Here is an 8,676-nt window from a genome sequence, read left to right as displayed (position 1 = left end):
AAAAGGGAGAATGACTAACAGGTGGCTGCCCGTGAATAAGAAATGCGACCGTGTCAAACAAAAACTTTGACTTATGTTTGTTTTTACTGATCATGTCAGAGTAATAGGTCCGCTTCGTGGCCAGTAGTGCATGCTTATAATCTACACTTAACAAAAATATAAACGCAACACTTTTGGTTTTGCTCCCATTTTGTATGAGATGAACTCAAAGATCTAAAACTTTTTCCACATACACAATATCACCATTTCCCTCAAATATTGTTCACAAACCAGTCTAAATCTGTGATAGTGAGCACTTCTCCTTTGCTGAGATAATCCATCCCACCTCACAGGTGTGCCATATCAAGATGCTGATTAGACACCATGATTAGTGCACAGGTGTGCCTTAGACTGCCCACAATAAAAGGCCACTCTGAAAGGTGCAGTTTTGTTTTATTGGGGGGGGATACCAGTCAGTATCTGGTGTGACCACCATTTGCCTCATGCAGTGCAACACATCTCCTTCGCATAGAGTTGATCAGGTTGTCAATTGTGGCCTGTGGAATGTTGGTCCACTCCTCTTCAATGGCTGTGCGAAGTTGCTGGATATTGGCAGGAACTGGTACACGCTGTCGTATACGCCGGTCCAGAGCATCCCAAACATGCTCAATGGGTGACATGTCCGGTGAGTATGCCGGCCATGCAAGAACTGGGACATTTTCAGCTTCCAAGAATTGTGTACAGATCCTTGCAACATGGGGCCGTGCATTATCCTGCTGCAACATGAGGTGATGTTCTTTGATGTATGGCACAACAACGGGCCTCAGGATCTCATCACGGTATCTCTGTGCATTCAAAATGCCATCAATAAAATGCACCTGTGTTCTTCGTCCATAACAGGCGCCTGCCCATACCATAACCCCACCGCCACCATGGGCCACTCGATCCACAACATTGACATCAGAAAACCGCTCACCCACACGACGCCACACACGCTGTCTGCCATCTGCCCTGGACAATGTGAACCTGGATTCATCCGTGAAGAGAACACCTCTCCAACGTGCCAAACGCCAGCGAATGTGAGCATTTGCCCACTCAAGTCGGTTACGACGACGAACTGGAGTCAGGTCGAGACCTCGATGAGGACGACGAGCATGCAGATGAGCTTCCCTGAGACGGTTTCTGACAGTTTGTGCAGAAATTCTTTGGTTATGCAAACCGATTGTTTCAGCAGCTGTCCAAGTGGCTGGTCTCAGACGATCTTGGAGGTGAACATGCTGGATGTGGAGGTCCTGGGCTGGTGTGGTTACATGTGGTCTGCGGTTGTGAGGCTGGTTGGATGTACTGCCAAATTCTCTGAAACGCCTTTGGAGACGGCTTTTGGTAGAGAAATGAACATTCAATACATGAGCAACAGCTCTGGTTGACATTCCTGCTGTCAGCATGCCAATTGCACGCTCCTTCAAATCTTGATACATCTGTGGCATTGTGCTGTGTGATAAAACTGCACCTTTCAGAGTGGCCTTTTATTGTGGGCAGTCTAAGGCACACCTGTGCACTAATCATGGTGTCTAATCAGCATCTTGATATGGCACACCTGTGAGGTGGGATGGATTATCTCAGCAAAGGAGAAGTGCTCACTATCACAGATTTAGACTGGTTTGTGAACAATATTTGAGGGAAATGGTGATATTGTGTATGTGGAAAAAGTTTTAGATCTTTGAGTTCATCTCATACAAAATGGGAGCAAAACCAAAAGTGTTGCGTTTATATTTTTGTTGAGTCTGCACTAGTTGACAAACTAGAGATGAACGCACCAAATTCATCTAAGAAGTCAGAATATGGGCCAGGGGGTCTATAAACAGTGACAATAACATAGCTGAGCTCCAGTTTTATGACCCTGACAGTACTTAGCATCACGGGCATAACGCAGAGTCAGATGCTCAAAGGAATTATATTTGTGACCCCCAACAACTAATAAAGAAAACCTAGATTTGTAAATAAAAGCCACACCCCCGCCTTGCTTCACACCATGAGACACATGACTAAATGTGTATGCTGGCGGGCAGGCCTCATTCAAAGGAAGGAGAGTTGTGGGTTTGAGCCAGGTTTCACACAAGCCAATCATATCTAAATGATGATCCATGATTAAATCATTAATCAACAATGATTTCGAGGACAGTGATCTGATGTTCAGGAGACCCAGGGTAAGGACCTCAGTGGGGATGACAGTCTCACTGTTCGGAACCCGGCAAATCAAGCCCAGGTTCCGAGAGCGCCACTGGCACACATCAATCCGGCGAAGACGTGGACGTCTGGGCTGACGGTCCTCAGAGCCGACGAGCTGCACCACACAGGCTCTAACCGGCGCCAGGGCAGGACAGATCCTGCCAGAATTCTGTACACAGCTCGTCCGGAAGCCAAACAGCAGGCCAAACAGAGCTTCAGCTTCACCAGTCGGCACTTGGTCTCCCGCGGCGACCACTGCGCTTTCGGCCGAAAGGCAGCACAGGAGCACGGCACAGAAAAGCCAACACCTCCGATAAAAATGGGGGCGGAAAGTTCTGTCCACCCACTGATAACCACACTGCACCACGAACCGGGGGCTGGAGATCCAGCAGAGTTTGGCGATCATACACCCGCAGTGCCTCTGACTCAAAAACAGCATAAATTAAAAACAATAAAATAACAAAGACTGGAGAGCAGCAGACGAGCAGCCAGACACAACGGCGCCATCTTGCCAAGGAGTGTGAGGGAATGGAGGACTGATCCACTGGTTGAGAGACTTTTTGATCGATCAACCGCAGAGGGTCCACATGAATGGAGCAGTGTCAAATGACACTATGATCAGTACAGGTGCACCGCAGGGATGTGTTTTGTCACCTGTGTTGTTTTCTCTGTATATTAATGCCTTACAGATAAAAGACAATAATGTTAAACTTTTTAAATATGCTGATGACATGGCGATTGTGGGTCTTTTTAAAAAGAATGCTACCTGCAGCTATGAGGCTCAAGTGCATATGGTTGAACAGTGGTGCATATGGTTGAACAGTGATTATCAATGTAAATAAGACTAAGTGTTGTGTGGGCCGCTGAAGAGGAGGTACTGCTGGCCCACCACCACCAGATGGTGCCCTGCTTGGAGTGCGGGCTTCAAGCACGAGAGGGCGCCGGAGCCACTGGGAGTGACAGCTGTCACTCTTCATCAGCACCAGCTGTCACTCAGTCAACTCATCACCATCACCATAAAGGCCGGACTGCAACTCCACCTCCTCGCCGAGAAATCAGCTACCTTGGAGGTAACTTCTCTGCTGACTTAAAACTGTATAATAGTCTGAACTCTTTTGCAGCCGTTTTCTATGGTGTTTGCCTTATCTGTGGGATTGGCGTTTGGTGTGATCAGCGACGGCTTCGCTTCACACCCCAACCAGATAAGTGGTTAGACAGGAGCTGCACGAGTGTGTGATTGGAGGTGGAGGTGCTCCCTCCTTACTTAACACAGACTGTGGGATTACTGAGTGTGCGTACTCACACTCAACTGTGCTGTTTCTGTTCTCTGCCAGCAGTACCAGGTCTGACAGCTGAAGACGGTGACCACCTGGGGACCCAGGACTTGGCGGCTCCGGTGTTCTTCAGGTCCGTTGGCGGTGAGGGCCGTGTGGGATCTGGCTCGGTTCTGGATGGGCGTCTCCTATCCTCAAGCCTGCCCACACGTCACCCAACGTGTAATTGACTGTAGTCCCAAACTGATTGTTGTCTGTATTCCGTTGTGCACAATTTACAACATTAAATTGTTACTGTTTGGCTTATCCATTGCCCGTTCTTTTACGCCCCCTGTTGTGGGTCCGTGTTCCAACACTTTCACAACAGGATTTCTCGGCCAGTGTCATGGATCCCGAGGGGCGTCAACCATCGCTTGAACAGCCAATGGAAGAGCGAGGTGCACAGGCGCCAGCAGGAGGCGTGTTAGGTGAGCTGCAGCACATCTTAACCGCTTTTACTGCTCGGTTGGACTTAGTTACCGAGCAGAGCATTGTTCTCAATCAACGGATGGAGGCTCTCACCGCCCAGGTGGAAGCGCGTGCTCAGGGTGCTGCTGCAGCACCTCCTCCTGCTGACCGAATGCCAGAAACAGACATTCCACTGGTCGTTCAACGAACCCCCCCCACCTTCCCCTGAAGCATACATAAGCCCTCCGGAGCCGTACGGAGGCTGTGTGGAGACATGCGCGGACTTCTTGATGCAGTGCTTGCTCGTCTTTTCACAGAGTCCCGTCATGTACGCGTCAGACGCTAGCCGGGTGGCTTACGTTATAAATTTGCTTCGAGGAGAGGCACGCGCCTGGGCTATGGCGCTCTGGGAGCAGAATTCACGGCTCCTAACGGTTTACACTGAGTTTGTGAGGGAGTTCCGACAGGTGTTCGACCACCCTCATAGAGGCGAGACCGCTTCAAGCGTGCTGCTGTCGATACGACAGGGGTGTCGGAGCGCAGCGAAGTATGCAGTCGACTTCCGCATCGTGGCAGCGTGAGCCGGCTGGAATGCTGTTGTGCTCCGCGCCGCCTTTGTAAACGGACTGTCTCTGGTCCTTAAGGAGCACCTGGTGGCGAAGGACGAGCCGCGGAATTTAGACAGGCTTATCGACCTGGTTATACGGTTAGACAACCAATTAACAGAACACCGACGGGAGCGAGACGAAGGGCGTGGTCAGGCACAAGCCGTCCCTCTTCCTCCCGGGTCCGAAAGGGAGCCGACTTCCCCACGCTCCACAGCCAGGACTCTCCACGTGACGACAGCTCCCCCTGCTGACGTTGCTATGGAAATGAGCAGGGAGAAAAAGCGATCAGATCAGAGACAAAGGAGGCTGATCCCTGGAGAGTGTTTTCTCTGCAGCTCAACTGAGCACACACAGAGAGAATGACCCAAACGGTCAAAACAGCAGCGCTTGTCCTTAGAGACTGGGCTAAGGGTGGGTCACAATACCCACGCGGGGAGACCCCGAATATCTGCACGTATCCCAGTCACGATCCTGAGTGGGGATCTAACCCTTCACGCCCCAGCACTGGTGGACACGGGGTCGGAGGGGAATCTGCTGGATAGCAAATGGGCAAAGGAGGTTGGGCTCCCTCTAGTGGCCTTACCGTCACCATTGTCGGTACGGGCACTAGATGGCACCCTTCTTCCACTAATCACACACCAGACACAGCCAGTGACTTTGGATGTATCTGGGAATCACAGGGAGGAGATTGTGTTTTATGTAACACCTTCTACCTCCCGAGTGATTTTGGGTTTTCCATGGGTGTTAAAACACAATCCCCGGATTGATTGGCCGTCTGGGGTTGTGGTTCAGTGGAGCGAAACCTGCCACCTGGAGTGTTTAGGATCCTCGGTTCCACCCGGTGTGACAGCTAAGGAGGAGGTTTTAGTCCCCCCCAATCTGGCGGCGGTGCCAGCCGAGTACCATGACCTTGCTGACGTCTTCAGCAAGGATCTGGCACTCACGCTGCCCCCACACCGTCCGTACGATTGTGCCATTGATTTGATACCGGGCGCTGAGTACCCGTCCAGCAGGCTGTACAACCTCTCACGTCCGGAACGCGAATCAATGGAGACCTACATCCGGGACTCGTTAGCTGCCGGGTTGATCCGGAACTCCACCTCCCCGATGGGTGCTGGTTTCTTTTTTGTGGGCAAGAAGGACGGCGGACTCCGTCCATGCATTGATTACAGAGGGCTGAACGAGATCACGGTTCGCAACCGATACCCGTTGCCTCTGTTAGATTCAGTGTTCACGCCCTTGCATGGAGCCCAAATTTTCACAAAATTGGATCTTAGGAATGCTTATCACCTGGTTCAGATCCGGGAGGGAGACGAGTGGAAGACGGCATTCAACACCCCGTTAGGTCACTTTGAGTACCTGGTCATGCCGTTCGGCCTCACCAATGCGCCCGCGACATTCCAAGCGTTGGTTAATGACGTCTTGCGGGACTTCCTGCATCGGTTTGTCTTCGTATATCTAGACGATATACTCATCTTTTCTCCGGATCCTGAGACCCATGTCAAGCATGTACGTCAGGTCCTACAGTGGTTGTTGGAGAACCGGCTGTTTGTGAAGGGTGAGAAGTGCGAGTTCCACCGCACTTCTTTGTCCTTCCTGGGGTTCATAATCTCCTCCAACTCCGTCACCCCTGATCCGGCCAAGGTTGCGGCGGTGAGAGATTGGCCCCAACCAACAAACCGTAGGAAACTGCAACAGTTCCTCGGTTTCGCAAATTTCTACTGGAGGTTCATCAAGGGCTACAGTCAGGTAGTTAGCCCCCTGACAGCCCTGACCTCCACAAAAGTCCCCTTCACCTGGTTGGTTCGGTGCGAAGCCGCGTTTCGGGAGTTGAAACGCCGTTTCTCGACTGCACCGGTTCTGGTGCAGCCCGATCCCAATCGCCAGTTTGTAGTAGAAGTGGACGCCTCTGACTCAGGGATAGGAGCCGTGCTATCCCAGAGCGGGGAGTCCGACAAGGTTCTCCATCCGTGTGCCTACTTTTCCCGCAGGTTGACCCCGGCTGAAAGGAACTATGACGTCGGCAATCGGGAACTTCTTGCGGTGAAGGAGGCTCTTGAGGAGTGGAGACACCTGTTGGAGGGAGCATCGGTACCATTTACGGTTTTCACGGACCATCGGAACCTGGAGTGCATTTGGACCGCCAGGCGTCTGAACCCCAGGCAAGCCCGCTGGTCGCTGTTCTTCGGGCGTTTTGACTTCCGGATCACCTACCGCCCCGGGACGAAAAACCAACGATCTGACGCCCTGTCCCGGGTGCATGAAGAGGAGGTCAAGACCGAGCTGTCAGACCCGACGGAAACCATCATCCCCGAGTCCACTGTCGTGGCCACCCTCACCTGGGACATGGAGAAGACCATCCGAGAGGCCCTGACACGGAGCCCGGACCCGGGGACAGGTCCAAAGGACAAAATGTACGTCCCACCAGAGGCCAGGGCTGCGGTCCTCAACTTCTGTCACGGTTCCAAGCTCTCCTGTCATCCAGGGGTGCGAAGGACCGTGGCAGTGGTCCGGCAGCGCTTCTGGTGGGCGTCTATGGAAGCCGATGTCCGGGAGTATGTCCAGGCCTGCACCACCTGTGCCAGGGGCAAAGCCGACCACCACCAGGCCCAAGGCCTCCTCCAGCCTCTGCCCGTGCCTCATCGCCTCTGGTCTCACATCGGCCTGGACTTTGTCGCGGGCCTCCCGCCGTCCCAGGGCATGACTACCATCCTCACGACAGTGAACCGGTTCTCCAAGGCGGCCCACTTCGTGGCCCTCCCGAAGCTCCCAACGGCCCAGGAGACTGCAGACCTCCTCCTACTGAGTCCTTGTCTATCTCTGACCAGCCAGTTGAGGTTGTGAGCAGCTTTAAGTACTTAGGTACCCTCATAGATAAGCTCAGTTTTTCACAAAATGTGGACGAGATTTATAAGAAAGCCAACCAGAGACTATTCCTGATTAGGAAACTCAGGGGCTTTGGTGTGAGCTCACAGACTCTTCAGAAAGTCTATGTTAGTCTCATTGAAAGTGTTCTTGTGTTCAATATAACTGTATGGTTTGGGTATCTCACAGTTGTAAAAAAGAACAAACTGAACAAAATTGTTAAAAATGCAGCGAAGGTGATTGGTCAGGAGCAAAAGTCACTGGATGTTCTTTACCCAAGCAGCTTTGCAGAGAATGACGAAATCTATCATCAGTGACAAGGACCATCCTTTGTTTGAGGAGTTTGAACTGATGCCCTCTGGGTGCCGTTACAGAATGCCTTTTGCAACAAAGAAGGTGTATAGGGGGTCATTTGTGCCTAATGTAGTCAGTCCACTGAACAGGTGCTAGTGAAGTTATGCAACACATGAAATTGGATGAATTTTGATGAAACCATTATTTATTGTAATTTTATCTATTGTAACTGTCATGTTTTGTGATTGTCTAAACTTTTTTGTGGTGAACTAAAGACAAGTTTCCACTGAGGTGGACAATAAAGTTTAATCTAATCTAATTATTAAGCAGAACTTAATTTATGGACACGCCAAGTTTAATTTCTTTGTATGTGTGGATTACTTGGGTTGTTACAACATCTGGTGAAAATGTCATGTCAGTAGCACCTTTGGAAATATATTTACTGAGAAAAATGTGTGGCATGTTCAATGCTAATTTTACCCACTGTACTACTTCTGCTGCTAAGAGACAAACATCTGACATATGCCAGTAAAAACATTACCTCCTTGGTTGGGGGTAATCACTCCAGTAAGAAATCCTGTTGCTAATAAGAGACTAAAACATGATGTTTCAGGTTGGTGATAGATTTCCAGATGTTCACCTGGTCTGTACCAAATGTGCAGCCAGCTGTTCATTCATTATCTATACCCCGCTTCCTCCAAACAAGGGTTAAAGGGGGGCTGGAGTCTATCCAAACAGTGAAATGGCGAGAGGTGGTGAATACCCTGGACAGGACGCCAGTCTGTCGCAGGCCACATATAAATGGACAACCACATTCACACTTATGGTCAATGTAGAGTCACCAATTCACCCAACACTGCATGTCTTTCGAAGTGGGAGGAACCCACACAAACATGGTGAGAACATGCAAACTTCACATAGAAAGGAACAGGTGGGACGTGATCCCATGACCTTCTTACTGGGCAAAAACAGTGCTAACC

The sequence above is a fragment of the Thalassophryne amazonica genome, chromosome 11 (assembly GCF_902500255.1).
Source record: "Thalassophryne amazonica chromosome 11, fThaAma1.1, whole genome shotgun sequence".
Classification (NCBI taxonomy): Eukaryota; Metazoa; Chordata; class Actinopteri; order Batrachoidiformes; family Batrachoididae; genus Thalassophryne; species Thalassophryne amazonica.
The sequence above is the reverse complement of the archived record's forward strand: the minus strand, read 5'-3'. Positions refer to the sequence as shown.